Genomic DNA, 24,364 nt, shown 5'->3' on the forward strand with positions numbered 1-24,364 from the left:
CGTGGTGCTCGCCTCTAGTAACGAGCATCTCGAACACGCTAATAGTCGAACGAGTATCAAGCTCGGACGAGTACGTTCGCTCATCTCTAGTAACAATGTTTTGAGGCCCTGTTGGTTTGCCGTGTCACTTCTGGAGTACATTCTATTTTGGAGTACAACAACTTTTTTTCTGGGGGGTGTACTTCTGACAGCAGCAGGTTACAGCCATGGGGTCCAATGTGGCCCCAACGTATGCTAATATATCCATGAGAATTTTTGAAGGGTATTTTATCTATACTTCTCCCCACTGGAAAGCTTTTAAGATGTGGTGGAGATTTATAGATGATGTGTTCATGATTTGGGAAGGTTCTGTTGAATATCTACTGTCTTTTCAGACAGCATTGAACTCTGTTCATTCTGAGTTACAATTTACACTTATATATTCGGACGAGAAGATTCAAATTTTTAGACGTCTTGGTGACTAAAGCTTCAGGAAGTCTTATTACCGATATTTACACTAAACCTATGGATAAAAACAACCTGCTACTATATGATAGTTATCATCCAAGGCAGATGATCAACTCATTGCCTTGGAGTCAGTTACTAAGGGTGAGGCGTATTGCTAATGAGAGGACACTGGATAACAGATTGGAGGAGATGTGCCAAAAGTTTCTCTCTAGGGGTTATCCGAAATGATTGGTTGAGGAATCCTCTGAGAAAGTGAAACTTATTAATAGGGATACTCTACTGACACCTACCGTTAGGGCTATTGAACCAACTAGAGTCCCTTTGGTATCTACATATAACAACATGAGTAGGGTCATGGATCATGTTCCTGCTTTATCCAGAGGGGTGATCGCATGCTGCAACTTAAGAGAAAATAGTTACAGTGGATATATTCCTTAGATACTATGGCCCCAAAAAGCCTTAATTGGGAATATCATTTCTTGCCACATATATGATGCTTAATACCTGATGCTGTTGCACTGTATCTAGAAGAAATGCTGATTTTATTGTAATCACCTACCGTGTGCTCTTCTTGAAAATGAAGAATTTTTAAGAATTTTATATTTTGATGACTTACTGTATATTTTCTTTTTGTTTCAGATCTTTGGTCCATGCAGCAACCAGGTGTGCCTCCATTGCCTAACTCTTGGATTATATCAGTCCATACCTTCCACAATGCCTATGCTATAACTTGATTATCAATATAAAATATGTATTAGAAGGCACAAGATAATAAGCAGATGTGATAACACACAGTAATTGACTTAGAATATTGAATACTAGATGATTCTGTTGGGGCTTGTCGATCACGACAGCAGGCCAAGACCTGTCATCTGGTTTGACAGGTAAAGGGTTAATGCACTATGTGTAGAGACTGCTGGTTGCTGTCTCGCGATGGTGCATGCTGACTATTAGTCATTCCTGGGAGTGGGTTGGGGGTGTGGTTCTCTAATTGCTCTGCCAGTCCTCAGGTGTGGAGAGCTATATATTCTTACCTCTCTCTTTGCTCGATGCTGCTTATTTAGTTCCATAGAGGAGTAGTTGCAGAGTGGAACTCCTCTGTGCTGGGTGTATTGCGACTTCCAGATAAGTGCTGCGGTGTCCTTTGAAGTTTTATTTCTGTTTTCCTTTCTGTATTGCTTTGCTGTTTGGTTCATTTCTCCAGGGGCCTTTATAGGGACAATCAGGGCCAGGAAGAAGACCGCTGTTATCGAGGTGATGACTCCGCTTCTGGGCAGGGACCTTTCACCCCCTGCTAGGTTAGGGCCAGGCTTCCTTCTTCCTGGAGTTGTGCTACTGTTCAGCATAGTAGGGTGTGCTTTTATTTCCAGCAGTGTGTACGCTACCTGATGCCATGCTGAGCGTAGTACTTTTGTGTCGCATGGCCTTTACATACTGGTTTACGTATTCCTGTGGTGGTGCGCACTGTTCTACAGTGCATACCGTGTTTCCCCGATAGTAAGACACCCCCGATTGTAAGACGTATCAGGGGTTTCAGGGGGGTCGGCCAATGTAAGCCGTACCCCGAAAGTAAGACATATGTCTTACTTTCGGGGAAACACGGGGGTATTGCCGCCTCCCTCTCATCTAGCTGCGCGCCGCCTCCTGCCCACGTCTGCACCGTCCCCCTCTCCATACGTCGCCGCGTCTGCCACCTCCCTCTGATCTTAATGAGCGCCGCCTCCTGCCCACTTCCGCGCCGCCCCCCCCTCCATACGTCACCGCGTCTGCCGCCTTTGTCTGATCCAAATGAGCGCCGCCTCCTGCCCACTTCCGCGCCGCCCCCCTCTCCATACGTCACCGCGCCGTCCCCTGCACTTGTCACTGCCGCCTCCTGCTTAATATAAGTCATACCCCGAAAGTAAGACATAGTGGGGCTTTTGGGGATAAAAAGAAAGTAAGACACTGTCTTACTTTCGGGGAAACACGGTAGTATTATCAACAGCAGTAGTTGTGAACGTCACCCTGCGTCCGTGCAGAGCGTGGTGTTCGTGTGCTGCACGGACGTGACATGTTCCCTTTGGTTATATAAATGGGAGAGTAAATTGTTTTCCGTCGATCATTCTGAATAAAGTATTATTTAAGACCTATTTCTATGAATAGTGATTTTGGTCATGTGCTATTATTAGATATTCTTTATTAACATATTATACAATATGGATAAATCTACTGCTAGAGGGAATTTTCCCTTTAAAGTTTCTATGTGTTCTAAACCGGGTATATTTAATGGGCTACTAGGAAATTGAAATAGGTGATATTGTCATAAGTAATCATTGGTAATGAACCTACACCAGAACTGAAGGGACTGATAATGTATTCAGTAATATATTAACTGATTATATTCATTTAGATGGTTGTTGGAACCGGTTGTGTGCCCTACAGGTGGGTTTGTCTTGAGGCACTGTCTGTGCACCTAATTTTGAGCGCTTACAGTTGCCATGGTTACGTGGTAGCTATCAGACATGGGTGTTGGTCTGTGGTAGCCTTGACGTGCAGTGGAGCATATGGAACGTCGGGGGACATACACCCTATACTAATGGCACCTGGATTCTGGAGAAGACGTGAACTATTCAGGGTATAGTTAATTGTACTAATTGTTAGCACATGTTATGTATTGCTCTGTTTGGGGAGGAGACATGTGACGGTGATTTTATTGGTGGTGGTGGGTATGTTTTTATTACTTTAAAACCACATAATGTCTGCAGAAATTCATGCTTGAGACCCTTGTATGGATTTAAAACGTTGCATTTTAGAATATGGAGGAATGAAATTCTGCTGATTTTATGCACCAAAACCTAGACTTTTTACATTTGCGCTGCAATCTTTTGGGGCCAAACCCACAATGGGGTACAGTTTTTAAGTTTAAAGTTAACACTAAAAGCTCATGTCACAACTTCCAAATTAGCCTGTCCAAGTAGCACAAGTGTAACCAATATAGGATGCAGGAATCTCAAAGGAGTCTCTTGAATTTTCCTCAGTATATATAGGCTGATGTTAAATAAAACTATCACAAGTTCTAGTTCTCCTAGTGGTACTGAAAAATGTTTAATTAACAAAAATGTAAATATTACTAAAAATGTTAAGTTTAAACCAATCTTTCATGTAAAAATTAAAAAAAAGTTGGTATTCCACCTCCGTAAAAGTCAGATCTATTAAAATATCTCATGATTTATCCAGCATAATGCATTCCACCCTATTTTTCCTATCACCATAGCTTAGTAGAATGTGCAGACCTTACTGCCAGACCGAATAGAATAGAACTGATCAATTGTGAGAAAAAAAAACAAAAAAAACTGAATCTTTTGTGGCTGCATGACTTGTTTTCAGAAGGCTTGTGCCGGCATACAGTGATGGTATGGAAGTGGCTCTTTTTATTTATGCTATGAATATCAAACTTGTTTTTTTACTGGTGAGTTCAATGAACAGAATTTAAGTTTAGTTAAATTAATGGAAACCTGTAAGCTACCTTATGCTGTCCTCTGCAAATGCAGCATGCAGTAGTGAGAAGCAAGCGGATTTGAACAGTATACTGTATATTGTGTGGTCTGCCTAATCCTCGCAGCGAGCTGCCACCTATGCGCAGGAGTCTGATGTATTCCTGATATGCATACTAGCCCCACCCCCTTCTGATGATTGGCAGCTTTCTCACTATAAAGGCAGAGACACACAAGTGTTTGTGCAAATACGCTTACCGCAGCACAGCAGTGTGTTTGCGCACGAGCGAGGTTTGAAGAGCAACATATTACCCAACAAATTGCCAGAGGCAAGAGAATAGCCTGGTGGTTATACCTTCCCAAACACAAAGTAATAAATTGTATACTTTATTACCATAGATGCACTCAAAAAAGGACAAGGACACTTTAAGGCCTCGTTCAGACGAGCGCTGCTTTAGTGTAGTATAGACGCTTAAAAGATTGTGGCTATACTGCACTAAACATCTTGTGAACAGGTGATTTCCAGCTATTTTAATTAGCTGTGAAATTGCCCCTTCACATGATCAGTGGTGCGTGTTATCCAGCTCCCATAGAAGTCTATGAAAAGCATGCAGCATACATAGGTCACGGCCTATATTTTCTCGCTCCACAGACCTTAGATGCGAGCTTTGCAGTCGCATGTTCTATCTTTGATTGGTGCAAGTATTTATGAATGCCTCTATAGGAAACCATTGTTTCTAATAGATGCAATCTTTTCACGCATCTCTAATGATTGTATGTGTTCACACCATGTTAAATACTACGCCACAGCGTTTCATCTGAATCCCCAAAAACATGACAACCATGCTATTCTGTCTGGCACATATACCAGAAACGGATGCAAACCTGTTCCTTTGTGTCTCTGTTTGGGCAAAAAACGTTTATGGTTCCATCTCAGGGTTCCACCTGTGTTCTATTTTTGGTGATACAGATGAAACCCCAATACATAGTGTTTGATGTGGTGTGAATGACTCCCAAGTAAGACAGTGTTCACATTGATGTTTTGGGTTCCATTTTCCTGCTTCATTATGGGAATACGAAGACGGAATTCATCCATGTTATAACGGAACTGAACTCTCTCAAACAGACACCTTTGACTATAATGGGGTCCATTTGGTTTGTGCCTAGCCATCTGGCATTTTCCAGGATAAAATTGCTCTGGATGCAGCACTATTTCGTCCAGTATTTTAATGGAAATCAACAACGAAGGCTCTGAATGGAACCTGTAAAACTGATGTGAACAAGACGTTACAATACTTCTAACAACTTCACTGAAAATAACTTTGAAAGAGGGGTAAGCAGTGCCCTGCTACTTTCTTATAGAGTACAGCTACTCATGGCCACTCTGGAGCTGATTGACTGTGTAGCCCCATGTGATATCGTTATGAAGGACCAGCAAGGCACTTATTGATACACACGTCACACATGATATTAGAGCAGGATATGGCGTCAATGATGTCTGGCATTTCAGTTGCAGAGATGCAGTCCCCAACGGGATAGGAAGAGGTCTGTGTTTTGTGAAGTAGGTGCAATAGAGGTCAATGGCAACAATTTAATGTACAAGTGACTTTCTGCTGCCAGACAACATATGTTTGCAGCGTCCGAGAAGCAGGCCCACAGCCGAGAAGATGGCGGGGTAGATAAAAACTGAGCTTGTCCTTTCCCTCGGCCTGACGTTCCTGTTTGGTTAACCCTTTATGTTCCTTACTCTTTGGTTGTGTTTTGTAAGCTGATTTTGGTTAGTTGGTCTTCTCTGTTCCATCTGTCACGGGGTCCTCCTTAGTGCAGAGTAGGGACCGCCGCCCAGTTGTCGCCCTGGGGTTTAGCCCAGGGGGGCAAGTAGGCAGGGACAGGGGAGAGGGCTGGTGTAGGCACTTCTGTGCCCCCTGGTTCCTAACCAGTCCTGACACTGGCCATACAATTTCAAGTCTGTATTCTCTGGCCCTAAGTAATTCCGGCTATGGAGGCTGAGTCTGCATTGGTTAGCCAGGTGCAAAGCCTGACCAAGGTGGTGCAGGATTTGTCGGTCCGCCTTAAGCACCAGGAAACAGGATATAACAAATATATAATATATAAGGACAGCGCTTGCAGAAAAGAGTCCAGTAAAAAACGTTGCCTATTTGGCAGAATAGGAAGGGTATGCACTTACCCGGTGTATAGTAGGACCCTGTATAAGGGACCTACTAACACCCCATATCCACGTGAGCTTTGAATAATTAATCCTCCTCCAGAGTTCCTTCTAATCCTGTCAGGCTAGAGACCAGGAGAGCCAGCAGATTTAACACTGTATCCCTATAGGGATCCGTATCCAAGCAGCAAAGTATACAAGTAAAAAAGAAAAATCTGCGCTCCTTCCGGAAAAATTATCCTCTGGTAACCAATGGTTAATGTAACCTCTGTTTTTTATTTGTACGACGTGTTTCGTCCTATAGGACTTTATCAAGTACATACATATTAAAATAACATGGCACTTTATATAACAAATGTATTTACCTCTCCTGATGGGGATCCATGGCTTCCTCCGTGTCTCCGTGCCCTCTGATGTCCCGCCCTGCGTCCCACGTCAGACGTTGCGCACAGGCACGCAGCGCGATGACGTCATCACGTTAGACGCATCCCCTGATGCGGGGTGGAGCTAGGAGCCGGCCGGATCGTACCCCTGCACTATTGTAACACCATGAAATACAATACAAACTGTGCTTCTAGCCTAAAACACAATTGGGAGAACATTTTTTTTTTTTTTGTCGGTCCGCCTTAAGCACCAGGAGCAAGTGGTAGCTAGTGCTCCGGTGATGGGTTCCCGTGGTCCTATATCAGTATGTGAGCCAAAAGCTACACTCCCTGACTACTTTTCTGGTGACCGAAAGGCGTTTTTTGTGTTTCGTGAAGGATGTAGATTATACTTCATGCATCCACACTCTTCTGGGTCTGATTACCAGAAGGTGGGTATTGTTATCTCTCGACTAAGGGGTGATCCCCAAAATAGGGCTTTTTCATTACCACCTGATTTACCCTCTTGTCAGTCCGTGGATGCTTTCTTTGTAGCTTTGGGTCAGATATATGATGTATCAGACCGAGCAGGCTATGCTGTGTCTAAATTGTTAAGTCTCCGGCAGGGCAAGGGTGCTGCTGAAGTTTTTTGTTCTCAGTTCCGACAGTTCTGTGTTGATTCTGGGTGGAATGACCGGGCCCTAAAGGATTTATTTCTCACCGGGTTGTCAGAGTCAGTTAAGGACCTGATGTTGTCTCATCCTGAGCCTAAGACATTAGAGACTGCCATGACTTTAGCAGTTCGGGCTGATCGTTGTCTTAGGGCCAGACTTAATCCCAGACCCAGTTCCTCCCCCGCACTGAACGAGCAGAATACCGTTCTACCCAGCAACCACACTGAAGCCATGGAACTGGGGTATATGTCACCTCCAGATCACAAGACATTCCGCTTAAAGAACAGGCTGTGTCTCTACTGCGGGGATCCTGGACATCGGGTCGCCACCTGTGACAAAAGACAGCCGCAGGAAAACTTCTGCTCCTAGGCGATGTCCGGAGGGATCGCCTAGGAGCTCAGGTACTTCCGGATATTTCAAAGTTGCTTCTGCCTTGTTCCATTATGTTTGGTTCTTGTCTTATTTATGGTCAAGCATTCATCGACTCAGGGGCGGCTGCCAATTTTGTAAATTTGGAGTTTGTTAAGTCATTTGCATCTGAATTGCGGGAATTGATTCCTCCCATACAGGTCTCTGGAATTGACTCCACCCTGTTGACTGCAGAGCTGGTTAAGAAGATTACACCTGAACTAACATTCTCAGTAGGAGCTCTACATACTGAGACCTGTATGTTTCTAGCCATAGAGAATTTATCTGTTGATATTGTTTTGGGGTTACCGTGGTTACGTCTTCACAACCCCATTATTAATTGGGCAGCCTCTGAGTTGATACAGTGGGGAGCGGGCTGTGGAGATCATTTAACATCCGTCCAACTGCATTCTTCCAGTTGTGAGGTTCCTGGCATGCTGAAATATTTAGTGGAGTTTGCTGATGTATTTTCTAAGCAACTTTCAGAAGTGTTGCTCCCTCATAGGGAATGGGATTGCAAAATTGACCTTGTTCCTAGGGGTAGGATTCCCAAGGGGGGAATTTACAATGTTACAGTCCCTGAACAGGAGGTCATGAAGCAGTATGTAACTGAGAGTTTGGCCAAGGGGCATATTTGTCCCTCTGAGTCCCCTGCAGGGGCTTGGCTATTCTTTGTGGAAAAGAAGGATGGTAGTCTCCAGCCTTGTATTGATTATCGAGCATTAAACAAAATTACTGTTAAGAATCAATACTCCCTTCCACTTATCCCCGATCTCCTTAATCAGGTTTTGGTGCTAGATGGTTCTCCAAACTCGATCTCAGGTGAGCCTACAACCTGATTAGGATTAGAGAAGGGGATGAATGGAAGACAGCATTTAATACTCCGTTCAGGCATTTCGAGTGTTTAGTGATGCCGTTCAGTTTATGCAATGCCCCAGCCATTTTTCAGAGTTTTATGAACGCCATCTTTCATGATCTTCTGGGGACTTTTTGGTAGTGTATTTGGATGAAATTTTGATTTTCTCCTCCGATTGGATCATTTGTTCGCTAAGCTGGAGAAGTGTCAATTCGGGGTCCAAGAGATCTCGTTTTTGGGGTATGTCATAACGCCTTCTGCTATTCAGATGGATTCAGATAAGGTCCGGGCGATAACTGAATGGTGTCAACCCACCAATTTAAAGGCGTTACAACGTTTTCTAGGTTTTGCTAATTTTTACTGTAAATTCATTAGGAATTTTTCAGTTATGGCCAAACCTTTGACGGACCTTACCAAAAAGGGTGCTGAGGTAAATGTCTGGTCACCTGAGGCTAAGGAAGCCTTTGCTCACCCTAAGAAGGCATTCTCTATGGCCCTGGTATTGGTACAACCTAATTTCAATTGTCCATTTGTTATGGAGGTGGACACGTCCGAGCGTGGTGTGGGTGCTGTCCTATCCCAGGGAACTGCCTCTCTCTCTAATTTGCAGCCTTGTGCCTTTTTCTCCAGGAAATTTAGTCCGGCTGAACGGAATTATGATATTGGCAATAGAGAATTGCTTGCTATCAAATGGGCATTTGAAGAGTGGAGGCACGTCCTGGAGGGGGCCAGACATCAGATTACTGTATTCACGGATCACAAGAATTTGACTTACCTAGAGTCTGCCAAGTGCCTGTATGCGCGACAAGCCCGGTGGGCTTTATTTTTTTCTCGTTTTAATTTGGTAGTTACGTATGTACCAGGGTCCAAGAACGTCAGAGCAGATGCTCTATCCTGCAGTTTGGGGGCGCCTGAACAAGAAAACTCTCAACCCGATGGTATTCTATTTCCTGGGGTGGTGGTGGCGGCATTGTTTTCCGACATCTCCGGCCAAATTCTTGCGGCTCAATCAGGTGCTCCGAGTGCCCTTCTGGAAGGGAGGTTGTTTGTACGTATTGCCTTGCGCTTACTTGTTCTGGAGGAAGTTCATGCCTCAGTCTTGGCAGGCCACCCGGGTATTCGTGGTACATTGGAATTGTGCAGACGTCTGTACTGGTAGCCGTGGATGGCCTGGGATGTCAGAAGCATTGTCGAGTACTGTTCAGTTTGCGCCTGAGGGAAGAATGTCAGGAGACGACCCGAGGGTCCCATTCTGCCACTCCTGGTGCCATCCAGAACATAGTCGCATTTATCCATGGATTTTGTCATGGACCTTACTGTGTCTTGAGGACACTCGGTCATATGGGTGGTAGTTGACCAGTTTTCCAAGATGGCACATTTTGTCCCTCTCAATAAGTTACCATCGGCTTCCGAATTAGCTTCCATTTTCATCAAGGAAGTAGTGCGGTTACACAGCATCCCCAACAATGTAGTGTTGGACCGAGGGGTGCAGTTTGTTGCCCGGTTTTGGCATGCTTTTTGTAAAAACATCGGAGTTGGGTTGTCGTTTTCCACAGCTTTTTACCCGGAATCCAATGGACAGACTGAGCGCATGAACCAAGAACTTATTCAGTACCTCAGGTTATATGTCAGCGATCGTCAGGATCAGTGGGCAGATTTTTTTGGCGTTGGCAGAATTTTCCATAAATAATCATTGTAATTCTGCTTCTGGAACTTCACAGTTTTTCTGTAATGCTGGCTATCATCCCAGGTGTTCCTTTTCTGTGTCTCCGGCATCCGAGAACCCATCAGCGGATTCTATGGTCAGAGACTTCAAGAGATTTGGGGTGAGGTACGTCGTAATTTGGAGTATTCTCGGGAGGTCATGTTAAGGAATAACGAGAACAGACGTACTGTCTCTGATTCTTTTTCAGTTGGTCAGTTGGTTTATTTAGCTTCCAATAATTTGAAATTGAAGGTCCCCGCATTAAAACTGGCTCCGCGATTTGTGGGACCTTTCCGATCACCAGGATTGTTAATCCTGTGGCTTATGAATTGGCATTACCAGATTCTTGGAAGATCCATAACAGTTTTTCATAAATCTCTGTTGAAAAGATACATCCCTCCTGTGGACTCTCTTTTGTCCATCTATACATTGGGGTATATATGTTTTTAGTCACAAAAAAAGGGTATATTTATAAAGGTAAGTAGAAGTCATGTTACTAGCCTGGTGCTCATTCTTTATAAGGAGATATATGCCACATATTAATATATAGTGATAAATATTAGTGAGATCCAATTAGTGATGCCAAAAATCTAGCAACATATGAACTTGCTGGTAAGGAGGAAGAAAGTAGTTTCTAGAGAAATAGGGAGAACGGAAGATCCTCATTCAGGCCAGTGGGACTCATGGAATTGAGCCTGAAAATCCACTTGGATTCTTCTTTTCTTAATTTGATATCTAAATCACCACAACAGGGTCCCAGTGTGAATTGACTTAAACCCAAAATTCTCAATATATCCATGTCTCCACTATGTACGTTAATATGTCATGGAATAGTTGTATCCTTTTCAGTTCTATTAGTGCTAAGATGTTTTGACATTCTTTGTCGTAGCTCTTGAGTGGTTTTTCCAACATAAAATTTTGGGCAGTTGCAATAAGCAACATATACTATACCCCTGCTACGGCAATTAATGGTTTGTTTGATAAAATATTTTTACCATCACTGGGATTTATAAATATATTAGTCTTATCCACTAGAGGGCAAAAACTGCATCTTCCACATGGTGCATAACTATATTCTTTTTGTTGGGCCTTTCTGTTAAATTCGATTTCAGATCTATAATGACTTCCAACCAATAAATCACGAAGATTATCACTAGAGATGAGCGAGTATACTCGCTAAGGCACATTACTCGAGTGAGTAGTGCCTTAGCCGAGTATCTCCCGGCTTGTCTCAAAAGATTCAGGGGCTGGCGCCGGTGACAGGTGAGTTGCAGGGGGGGGGGGGGGGGAGAGAGGACGAGAGAGATATCCCCTCCGTTCCTCCCCGCTCTCCCCCGCCGATCCACGCCCCCTGCCGGCCCCGAATCTTTAGAGACAAGCGGGGAGCCTAGGAGTCAGTCATGACTCGGTGCTTGCACCAGGGGACTTTACCTTACCTACTGCAAAAATGGTATTCTGAGATGAACAAATGGTTTCAGCGGAACATTACTTATGCTCTGCATTTTTTCCTGCAGTTTATTGTTCTAGCATTACGATGCATATTGTACAACATTTATCAAGGAACATTCATACAACAATATATTTTACACATAAAATCCCAGACCAACCGAAATACATTCTAAATAACTTTCATAAATTAAGCCCTTTCGCCAGTAGAATGTGGAGTCGGCACTGATCCCTCCTAAGGTTTATAAATCCTCTAAAATATTTTTAATACCTCAGATAATTATATTGAGGGTTTTTTTTATAATAAATTCACATTTTGATAGATAAATGTTTGAACAAGAAGCACAAAATCTTCCTGGTGATGTTTCATCCTTTATGTACTTTATGAAAATGACTCCAGCAAAGGAACGCCACTCTATTTCATGCAGAAACCTCTAACATTTACCGAGCAGACGTGTGGACTTTACTCTCATCGTCATCCCTTAGAAAGTATATATTTCTATGTAGCAGGTGGTAAATGGCAACTACTCAAAGTACTACACAAATATAATGTCTCTGCACCTACGTACAGTTAGATGGTTTGCTTTACATTTATGCTTTAACTTATTTCACTGTATGTTAGTTTAATGATTTTCTGCATATTTGTTTTTGTTAACACATTCTATACTAGAAATATGAGCATCATCATAAACTTTCAGGATTACTGGAGGGCTTCATGGAAACATTTGGTTGCCAGCAATTTATGCCAAATTACCGCATTATAATTAGGGCTTATTCAGATGACTGTACTTATGCAGGTATTTTGGTGCACATAAAACACATAAAACACAACCATGCAAACCATTGCAAATGGCCAGAGGGGAGAGGAGGTGAGTGGGCGAGGGGAGAGGGAATATCTCCCCAGGCCCCGTGGCATTGTGGCCTCAGCGTATATGCGCTAGGCCCTTTGCTGTTCAGGCATTTTTACAATTCAGTCACTATATTGCAAATGAATGAACTCTGTGGTGCAAATCTGCACCATTTTATAGAACAAAGTGAGAATCTTGCAAATTTCATGTCCATGCGCAGTCTGATGCGATTTGTGTCCATGCCTCGCACATACGACTTGTGTGCACAGTAAAAAATGAAGAAAGGTACAACATGAAGCAGAGTATAAACTGATTGCTTCGAAGGGGTTGGTATGATATGTCCCATTTTCCCTTCAATAAAGGATGTTTTCCCTACATAGTACTAGTTCCAGCCTGATGCTGAGCATAGTGTTGGCTGGGGGTGGAAGACTGGGTGTTCTTAGTTCTAATAATCAGTGGAGTCAAATTGATGGTTCCCTTAAAAGGGTTTTGTCATGTCCCCAAACTTGTGGCATCATGGTGGCCAAGATGTGAGCACTGATGCCAGAAGCTTATGGTGACGTTGCGGCCTCTGATTGCCAAAGCAGTCATGTGCTTCCACCCAGCTTGTCCACCTGGAAGTCACCTCTGATACCAGTACTGGCTGTCAACTGAGTCCTGAGTTCTAGAAAAGGTGATTATAACCTTTTTATTATTTTAGGCAGGGCCCAGCTGGGAGACGAAGGTTTGCTTTAATGATTAAACTGCTTTATGACTGGAGGTTTCATGTTTGCTGTTGAAGTTAGTGGGGAGTAATTATATAGTTATAATGGTTAAAAAATGGTTAATGTCCAGCAAGTAACACAGGAAAGGGATAGGATGATGAAGTAGATGAAGCGATAGGGAAGAGTAAAGTTTTGAACCTTGCTTCTCACTATAGATCCAAAAAAACTGCAAAACAATTCGAGTTAATTTGACATGATGGTTCATATTTGTTATTTTCATCTCCACTAAATATAGCTATGTAATGTTATTTTTGAAGTACTCACTTAATTTAGGTGATACTCAAGGGGTATCGTAGCCTTATCAATCAGGTATGCTTAATTATTATTCGATGCATTGGAGAAGAAAACAATGAGAAACACTCAAGTGATGTTTCCAGACTTTTCTTGTTTTATTGTTCCAATGCAAGAGGTTACAGTATATAGCGTGGCATCCCCCACAAGGTAAACAATTCAAAGTCTACAGCACATGTGATACTTCTCTCTCAATAAAATATTATAAAGGTTAATTATGACAAAGCTGCATGGTCAGCATCTGAGGCCCTGTTTGTAAAACTTCACCTACAATACATGTCTTTTGCAAATGTACTTCTTGCTATGCACACAGCAAAACTGTTATGCACATGACACTACTGCGTAAAATATAATTCAATACTTTACACCATCGTCTTTGGGGGGGAAAGCTTTTAAAACATGTTTAACCACTCTGTTCTTCCTGGATGCTGCAGACCAGGACATGTGGCTGCTACAGCCAATCACTGGCAATAGAAGGTTACTGCTGTGGCCAGTGATTGGGATCTGAATTAGAGGTCTGGTTTTGGGTTTGATTTATCTGTCTGATCTTGGAATCTGATTAGAAGCTTGATTAATTCAGGATCTGGTCTGGGGTCTAATTTTATTTAGGGATCTAAATTAATTTTGTGGTCTAGTTTATGGCGTTTTCACCTTACTTAAAATTGTGTCACACTTTCTGGATGCTGCTGGCCAGGACTGCTGCAGCTAATTTTTGGTTATAGAAGGTTACAGGGCTAATGATTGGCTGCAGCAGTCACATGCCCTAGCCAGCAGTAATCAGTAAGGACACTGTGGTTGCAAAGCAATTTTAAGTATCTAGAATACTCTTTTAAAACAAATATGATCGTGAACTATTGCAAAGAATCAGAGAATAGCAATTCATATTTGCACTTGCTACTGAATTATTTATTTCTTGTTTTCTGGCAGTAGAATACACTTCTGATCACACACAGCTCACTGAGTATGATGCAGTGTGACTGCTGAGCTGCCTAAGCTATCCCATAAAATGAAAGAAAAATGTAATATCATATTGCCCATTAAAAGCTTTAATGACCTACAACAAAGCCGAGCTTCTTGAGGGCTAAAAATTCATTGGAATTTCAGGATGCGTCGATGTAAGATGTAGCAATTTATCATATGCAGATGAAAATTGCTTTCTATTCACTTCTGTTTGCTGTGCATTAGACAGCTGAATAAATCTGCTTTTTACAATGCTCTGCATAAGAGATATACAAAAAGCAAAGAAACCATTTTTCATGTCATCACTTGTATATTATTGCTGGACATATTTCAAACCTGATGCAGTGATCAAGAAATAGCCTGTTGGCGCTTGATATGGTTGATTATTAAACTCCAGTTTGACCTCATATGAGCTGTGACCCAAAACACTATTTATCAGAGTTATGATTAGGCACACTCACCCATGAGCCTATCGGATTACAGGAAAAGGAGATTTGTGCATTTATTAAACAATGGAGCAAATGTATTTTGTTGGAAAACATCCCTAAAAAGAGGGCCCAATGGCAAAACTGAGAATTACTACACCCCCCTCCAAAAATAGATTCTTTTAGAAGCAGCATATCTATAATGCACATGTCTTAGATAGCGCAGCTCAGATCTAGTTTACTGCTACATAATGCAGTCACAAAAAACAAGCAAATGCCAGTTCTACACAGTGATAGTGACTGCAGTGCAGTTACCTTCTGTGATAAGAGCTGGAATATTCTCTGATTGGTGTCATCTGTTTTAGTTTGTCCTTTATTTGGACCTAGAATCTGTTCTCCACACATGACTCACTTCTGTATACTTTACCCATCCTACCACTAACATCAAGGCCTTTCAGTGCCCCACAAAAAGTACTAGTGCTTCCTAAGTGGTCCAACAAAGTCATAGTGCCTCCTCTGTGGCCTCTGAAACTTATACTACCAGTTCTGTGGCCCCTGATATATACAGAACTCAAGTTGTGGCCCCTGAAAGCTATAGTGCCCACTATGCAACCCCAAAACCTATAGTGCCCACTTGATTTCTATTCCCCATCCACTATAAAAAAGAACCAACCAGCAGCACAAGTCTTGCTGGTGTGGATGCTGCTTGGCTCAGTGCAGAGACTGTCTCTTCCCTCTTTCTCTCTCTAGCAGTACTATACTGTGAGAAAGGGAGGGGGAAGGAGTCAGCATCTGAACTGAGAAATGTAGTGTCCAGAGCCATTCGGCCCCAGGCTTCCCTGTCCCACAGACCCTGTTGCAGCAATTTGGTCTGCCTACATTGGTGTCATGCTTTGTATCTTTCTAAATATCTGTCTACCTGCATATCTATCTATCTGTCCATCCACTATGGGCATATATACAGTAAAACACATGGGCCCCATAGCAAAACTCAGAATTGAGAGAGGTAGATAGAGATCCACAGTCCCCCCAAAATTCCAGCCAGGAGCAAGACAAGCTTCATAACTCACATTACTGCCAGACACTTCTCAGCTGCCCACTGCCTCATGGGTCCCACAGCCTTATGGTCTATCACCACTGGAAGCATGCTGCTGCAATTCACCATTCTTTAAATGTCTATCTGTTAGATATATTATCTCTTTATCTATATTAACTATACCTTCTAGATATTTGGAAACACCTTATATTTTTAACATCAAATTACTAGTCAGAATCATCTCTGGGAGGTTTACCACGAAGAATGGAAGCATAGCCTGACTAAAAATCTTAACCTCTTACCTACATCCGCTATACATGTATGGCAGATGCAGGGTGTCAGTATATACAGCAAGCTTGGGAGCCAAGCCCGCTGAGTATGTGTAGTGACCCAGTATAAAGTGGTCCCTCCATAACTGTATGCATACATTTGTCTTGTCAGTGTCTTCTTTGTTGCAAGAATGGTGTGTATTCCTTAGCTGCAACACTGAAACAGTTAACTGTCTGGTATGTGGACTAACTGTCTGGAAAATTTACCAGTTTGTTTGTCATGTGACCGTGTGAGATATATGTGCTTGCAAGGCGTGTGCGTCTGGACCTGAAGCAAAGAGGTCTTCAGGAGATTCACACAGGTACCTTCAACCTGTGTGGTTCAGAATGGAAGAGGCAAAGAGAATGGCCTATTGACTGTCGGTGACTACTACCCCCAAGAGTTCGGCAGCGTGAACCTGACCGTGAGTGTGGACTGGTAGATTAGGAGAGAGAAGATTGTGTGGTACCAGGCCAGGACCTACAGATAACTGTGGCTGTGGTTTCTCCTGACGTCCTGTGAGTTCTCCCTGTCACACTGCCTGTCTAGGAAACTGACGAACTGTATTTGTTACTGGAGTAGAGTAAAACAACCGGTCGCTTGTTCGTTTCTGGAGGCCGTGTCTTAAAAAGTACCCATATATGTGTGGATTTACTACGATAACCAAGAATTCCCCCACGGAAGCTGCGCGAGAGAGGATTTACTTCATCATCTAGGAATTCCCCTCTGCAGAAGAAATGGTGTCACCCGTAACAAAAGAGACTAAGGTAATCCAATATTGGGTTTCCCTTCTATTAACCTGCCCTTAGCTCGTGGACGTGTCACTGGTTACCCGGAGGCGGTAAAGCCACCATGACAAGGCACAAACTCTACCCAGCTGTCTCCTAGTGTGTGGCCTGCTTCTCGGACGCTACATATGCAACACGTATCAGCTATCTTTGACAGCTGACACACAGCTGCAATAGCTTGGATTGGAGTTAACGGCATGCAAAGACCCATAACTTTTATTTTAATTTTTCCATCAATGGAAAAATGAACCTAAAAAATTTTGACTTTTTTTGGCTTTTTTAATAGCATTGACCATGCTAGAAAAAAAGTGTTTATTTTATTGTATGGGTCATTAATATTATAGATGCAGTGATACCAAACCTGCATTTTTGTATTCCTTTTGTTTGTTTGTTTTTTATTTTCCTTTTTTTTAACTATTTTTTTTTTATTTTTTGGCTTTTTCTATGTTCCTGTAGGGGACTTAAACCTGTGAACCTATAATTTCTCTTACTGCAGTGTATAATCTCTATTCATTGCCTTTATAAAGACTGGCAGGCCTGGAGGCTACTGTCTGGTATCTGGTTGCTTTGGAAACTCATTGGCCATTTGCAACTGAATGGCAAAGGGCAGATGATGTCACAGAGTGATATATATATATAATTTTGGACACTCTTTATGTCCCTGTAGAGGACCTAAACCATAACAGCTCTAATTGCCATGATAAGGCATTGCAGGAATTCTGCAGGACCATCAGTAACAGTCAGCTCACACTGCAGAATAGCACGGGCTCAGCTTCTTATTCTGTGCCTTTCACAGGATGTAAGTTTGCGCCCTGTTGCATTAAGTACCCTGCAGCCAGGATGTGAACTTACGCTGTATGGCGTTAAGGAGTTAAAGCCAATGACATCTCTAATTTCAAATAAAATTTAATAAAATGTAAAACCAGTGAAGACAAGTCTGGGGATGGGCTGGATGGACAGGGGTGAAAGTAGAAACAGCAGGTAACAGGGCATGGGTAGAGCATAGGTGGCCCAATGGAATTCCTCTAGCCCTATCCTTCCCCACAGTACGATACACGGAGTGTAGAAGTCAGCAGTCGAACAGGTGCCACATAGCTAGCAGTTGATCCTTCAAAATAGAATCAAACAGTTTTATTAAGTAGGTACTGGGCTTACTTGCAGGCACTGGTACAAAAATCAGGTAGCGTGAAGTGGAGAAGCAAGTTGGAGTGAACAAACGTGACTTGTGGAACTAATCAGTGTCTTTATAATCTTCCAGGCCGAAATCTGACATCATTTGCAGTTTGCTAAGAAGTAGTCCAAGGTTTCCTGACACGTTGCTGTCTTGGTATCCGACTCCTCTCTTTTCCAGCTAAACCACTTCCAGAGACCAGAAAAAAGTCTGGAAAAGATAGATTCCTTATATTTCAGAAAAATCTCACAGGAACATGCGGTCATGTGCAGGTAACTTTTATTTTAAAGAGACAACATTCTCTTAATGACAACAACAAAAAAAATCTCTGTTCCCTTCTTACACTAGTGTACAGAAATATGTATATCTTAAACTCACAATCTATTAGCATTTAATTACACTGGGGAACACAGCTTTTGGTGACTGAGATGTTAGAACTTTTTGGGGGTATTTTGGGGTCATATATTCTGAAAATGACGTGGGCAGTCATGAACTATACGTACATTTGTTTAGAGCTGGTTTTTAGCCAACATAAAAACTATCAAAGGGATATTCAAAAGATTTTCTTAACAGTGTAGTGATTGTGTTTGCTTTGCATACATAATGTCTTCACTGTTTACGCTGCCAGGAGGAGAACAATGGAATCTGACAGCCAGATGTTTGCTCAGCTGGGCGTATTTTTATGCAATGACCATCACATAAACACATGCCCAGGTGAGCAAACAACTTGTGAAGGAAAATGCAGGGATTAAACCAATGATCTGCACCTGTAATTTTATTAAAAATTGTTGATTGTTCATTAAGTCCTGCAGTTGTTTAAGCAATAATCATAGCATGTAAAAGGACCTTTAGTTTACCCCAACTCGGCAATCATAATCAAATTATTCTAAAAGTTATAAATGACACATGGCAGTGAAATTATCTCAAAGTTACATGTGAACATATACAATTGCTAAATGCTAAAGCTAGTAATTATCTTATCTCAGGCTTGCTATAAAATAACTAAATGCTAAAGTTGGCAATTATCTTATCTCAAACTTACATAAACACATCCTTTTTTTGTTCACTTTTTAATCAAATTGTTACAGTTATGTTTACAATCCAAATCTTTCATTTTCACTCACTTTCATCAAGGTTACAAACAATATGATTTTCAAACATTTCTATTTAAATTGTATTAAATTGTTTCTAGCACAGCTGTATTTCAGGCATATAAATTTGACATACCAAAATAAAGCTACTTCACGAGATTCAAACTTCTATTTCTCCCCTGGCCCATGAAGATACCGTTGAACTAAATATAAATAGGTAACCTGAAGTCTTGGCTTTTCTACTCAAAGTACTGAATGAAGAGAAAAGAAGTATATGAGAAGAAAAAAATAGAATGAAAATGCAGTGCTTATCGAAAGGAAAGGGACTGCTGTTTTATTTTCTGCTTTAATGAGTCCGTTACGAGCCACAATAACCCTGAAATAAAACAACGTGTTTAAAACACTATTACAGGTTACTCTTAGGCTGCCTGCACACAGGCGGGTCGCACCCAGCATGCAGGATTTCCCCAGTGGAGTTCGACCTGGTGCCCCCAATTTACCTGACCGACGTCTTTTCCACTCCTGCAAATGTGCCTGCCAGAGGAGTATAGAGGATGCAGCCCCACTGCTATGGAGATGGCGCGGCCTTTTCTGCTGCAAATGTGCCAGCCGGACCCCCTCACCTGCACATGCACAGTTGAGAGGACACAGCGCCATCAGTATAGTGATGATGAGGCTTCTGAAGCCATTCTGCAATGATGATTTCAAAATGACCGTGGGATGGACAGCTTCCATTGACTTCAATGTATCGCAATCAATTTCCGCTCTTGGGTAGGAATCATGTTTTCACATAAAATGTTATTGGTTGGTTTTGCTGCAGAATCCGGGGGAGGAATTCCACTCCGGATTTCGTAATGCAAATCCGCCCGTGTGCAGGAGGCCTTTACCTTAGGAAAAGCTATATTGATTATTAGCAGCATTAGTATATATGATTCCAAATCTCTTTAACTACATTTTTTAATGCAATCAGTAAAAGGCAAATGGTGAAAGGTGCTGTATTTATTTTACGCGCCTGTTTTCACACAGCATTGGTTTATTGGGCCCATTAGGGACAAGGATCTATGCCATGGCTATGCAATCTTTGCATAGTGATAAAGAATGCCATATAAGTAGTGATGCAATTATATCATGGCCTTTCTTCTGATTCACGGTAAAGTTCTATTTTTTTTTTTTTTGTTGTCTTGAAAAAATACACATTTATAAATATCACGTATTGATTGTAAGATCACACCGGCGAGTCTCCTGCCTAATCTATGTAGTACACACTGTTTACGATTACCGCAAAATGGTGCTTTACGGAAGCTGATGACACTATATACAAAAACAAACAATTATAGTACTATGATATTATTGTCTTCTTAATTTGAAGCCAGAAAACCTGTCCCTCTGGCTTTAATTGATCGCGTGAGTTAGATCAGGCGAGCTGAATTATTTTTGCAATATTGCCTATTTATGGATTGTACAATACTGTGTGATATTTTTCATTTCATACCATTTATATTCTGGAATGTTGAATAATTATTGTTTCCCTCAGCTAATGTTGCTCCTAGTGATATTAGAGTGCTGGAATATGAGGTTACTGATCATTTCTTAATTTGCCTGTGACAGCCTGCGGGCATATTAAATTGATTTTTATCTCCAGCAAATGCAACCATCTTCAGTAAGGCTATTAGAGAAACATACCGCACCCAGATGTTATGTCCTGAGGGAAAGAGGCAGAGCTGCTGGAATTTAGCAGAATTTCTCAGTTGCTTCCTACTTAGATTTCTAGTTCTGAGCCTATTATTCCAAGTTTTCAATACAAAAAAATGTATTTCTTAAAATAATGTAAAAAAGGATATATTTTTTTAAATCATAAATCGAAAAATGACTTTTTAGTTTGAAGAATTGCTGAATAATTTATGCTTCTTTTGCAAATTAACCGTATTTTATAGCTTGAATCGAAAATGTAGCCTTATAATTCACTGTTAGATACATGATCGATTGCTGTTAGAGTATTCAGCTGCTTTAGGTGATACTCAGGGGGTATCGAAGCCTCATTAGTCAGTGAATCCAAATTATGAATGGTGCACCAGAGATGTCAACACAAAAACAACACTTGTCCTTCTACTTTATTGTTTTAATGCAAGAGCTTATATAGTTTGACAACTCCCTACAAGGTTAAACAATTCAAAGTCTACAGCCTGTGTGATTACAAAGGTTAATTATGACAAAGCTGCATGCTCAACATCTGATACCTTGTTAGTAAAGCAAAGCATGCTTTTGCACACGTACTTCTTGCTATGCATAAGGCACAAATGTTATGCATAAAATATAATTCAATACTTTCACAATTGCCTAAGGCACCATGCTCATGGCCAGGTCAGGTTCTGCCTGTGAAATCTTGCAGCGGAATCAGACTTGGTGCCCCCCAGAAACTCAATACTCACCTGTCTCGATCTGCCGCGAGAGTGTTGGCCGGTGAGCTGGTGTGCATGCGCAGTGCAGCGCCGGCACTGGGGTATGACACAGATTCTCATGATACTTCCGCTGCGCCTAAAGCGCAGAGTATCACAGGACAGACAGCTTCCATTGACTGCAAAAGGAGCTGTCCATGCCTTTTTCCACACAAATTAGAACATGCTGTGATTCACCCCCCGCGAGCAGAAATCGTGGGTGATTTCCGGTCATAAGCAGGGGAGAATCATTTTACACAGTATGTCTATAGACAGATATTGCTGCGGAAATTGCGGCAGCTGTCTGACCGCGATTTCTGCAGCGATAATCCATCCGTGGGCATTCAGCCTTATACTCTTTTAGGCTAGCAACATACATTAAGATGTGTCATGTAAAAACGTTGTACGACTTGTCTGCGACTTGCTGTCACTTGACTATTTCAAAGTTACGATTTGGCTGTTAAAAAGCAGCCAAATCACAGGAAAGTCACAGCGCATGTGACTTAGGGTTGATTCACATGAGCGTATGTGTTTTTATGGCCATCCGCATGTGCCGTAAAATAGCCACAATCGAGTCCCGAGCTTAATTAGGGTTTTCTCGTTCATTCAAGTGGGCGTGAAAATTATGCTGCAGCACGGAATTCCTTCGGTCAGTAGAAATCCTCGGAATGACTTCCAATAGCTTTAATAGCTTAAATAGCAGCAGCAGTCTTCTTTTACGAGCGCCGGGCAGAGGCAAACTTCCGCAAATTCTTTTTTTTTTTCCAGCTTTTTTAGCAGCATGATTTTTTCATGCACCAAAATCTCTCATGTGAATAAATGCATTGGAATCCAATGTTTCACATGGTCGCGATTTTCAACCGATGCATTTACAGCTAAATGGCCACGTAAAAACGCTTGTGTGAATTAGATGGCCTTAGATTGATATCAGTGGTGGAAAAAGTTGCATGCGACTTGAGACCTGTGACCAGACAGCAACTTTGTTGGATTTTCTGTGACTGTCATCTCGCGGCCACGTTAGGTTGCAGGTTGCAACACGACACCATTGACAATTATTAGACGCAATGTCACGTGTGACACTTGTTGCTTTGTAGCCAGAGTCGAAGACTCCGACTTTCCTGCAATTGACTGTTTCTTAACAGTCAAATCATAGCTCTTAAACAGTAATACAGCAGCTATGTAGTTCTAGTCTTATTCACAAACTGCTGTGTATAGATCTTGAATCTTCCAGGAGTCATTGGTGGACTGACCTTTCAGCATCAGTACAAAGGACAGTGGTGTCATGGCCATCGAAGGACCCACAGTCTATGAATGAGACCATTATAACCATAGGTGTTGAAAAGGGGCCTATACATTCACCTGCACATTTCACTCATATATAGGAAGCAGAGATGAGCAAGCATACTTGCTAAGGACAATTACTTGATCGAGCATTGTCCTTAGCGAGTACCTGCCCGCTCAGAAGAAAAGGTTTGGGTGCTGGCGCGGGTGAAAGGTGAGTTGCGGCAGTGAGCAGGGGGGAGCGGGGGGAGAGAGGGCGAGAGAGATCTCTGCTCCGTTCCTCCACGCTCTCTCCTGCCGCCGGCAGCTGAACCTTTTCTTCTGAGCGAGCAGGTACTCGCTAAGGGCAATGCTCGATCGAGTAATTGCCCTTAGCGAGTATGCTCGCTCATCTCTAATAGGAAGTGCTGATTGAATTTTGGTTTTGTTGTATTTGCATCGGTTAATCAAATGACATTGCTTACTTTATCAGTGACCAGAAAGTCTAGTCTCCTATCAGATTATTTTGGTTAGATATAGGCTTGGAACAAAACAAGGTAATGAGACTTCAACAACGATGCCAAAGACAGTGTAGGCAGAAAGGGATGGAACCAGCAGCACTCACATAAAACACCAATGCCCTGGTGGAGCGGATGTTTCTGTTCAGGCAGCCAGCCCAATCAGGATCGGACCCAAATCTAGTAGACAACCTCAGTAGTAGTAGAATATAGGCAGCGTCCACGCTGCTGTTTATGGTTCAAAATATGTTTAAGCAGTTTCCTAATTTGTTCTTTATTGTAAACCAATAAAGCATAATGTGGTTCTTATACAGCCTTAAAACATGAGAAATCACAATGCAGCCTTCAGGGATCAGCCGTGTGGGTCAGAAACCCTAATCGGGTCAATCGTTATGAGTTTGTTTATTTGTTGACCATCCCCTGGTTATTATGCTCGTCTGAGCCAAGGGCTAGGAGGCAAGGGGGCTGCGTTTAATTTGATGCTATTAACTTATATGATAACTAGGTGTACACAACAAGGCAAGGAGGGAAAAGAAAGGAGGATGGGGTGGGGGAAATTAGGAGATTGGGGGAAAGGAGGGATGGGATCAGGATCTGGTAGGGGGGGAGGAGGGGAGTGGACGTCTGCTGATGAGAGCTCCGAGTGTGTCTTGTAGATTATGAGACAATGGACGAGCTGCTAGTATCTAGGAAGAAGAAGAAATTGTACCTGTTTTGAGCCAGACCTTTAATTCCGGGGAATTCCTGAACAGGATCCATGCCGTCCATGCTGCAAAGTACTTTTGGGTGTTCCCTGTGTCTGCTGCACCAAGGTCAGCAGAGCCATCTCCGGCGTGAGGACCACACTATCTTTGTGCACCGCGTTGTAGAGGTTAAAAATATCCTGCCATACTGGCAGAACCAAGGGGCAGGACCACCAGATATGTAGGA

Source organism: Eleutherodactylus coqui, chromosome 4 (assembly GCF_035609145.1).
Source record: "Eleutherodactylus coqui strain aEleCoq1 chromosome 4, aEleCoq1.hap1, whole genome shotgun sequence".
Lineage (NCBI taxonomy): Eukaryota > Metazoa > Chordata > Amphibia > Anura > Eleutherodactylidae > Eleutherodactylus > Eleutherodactylus coqui.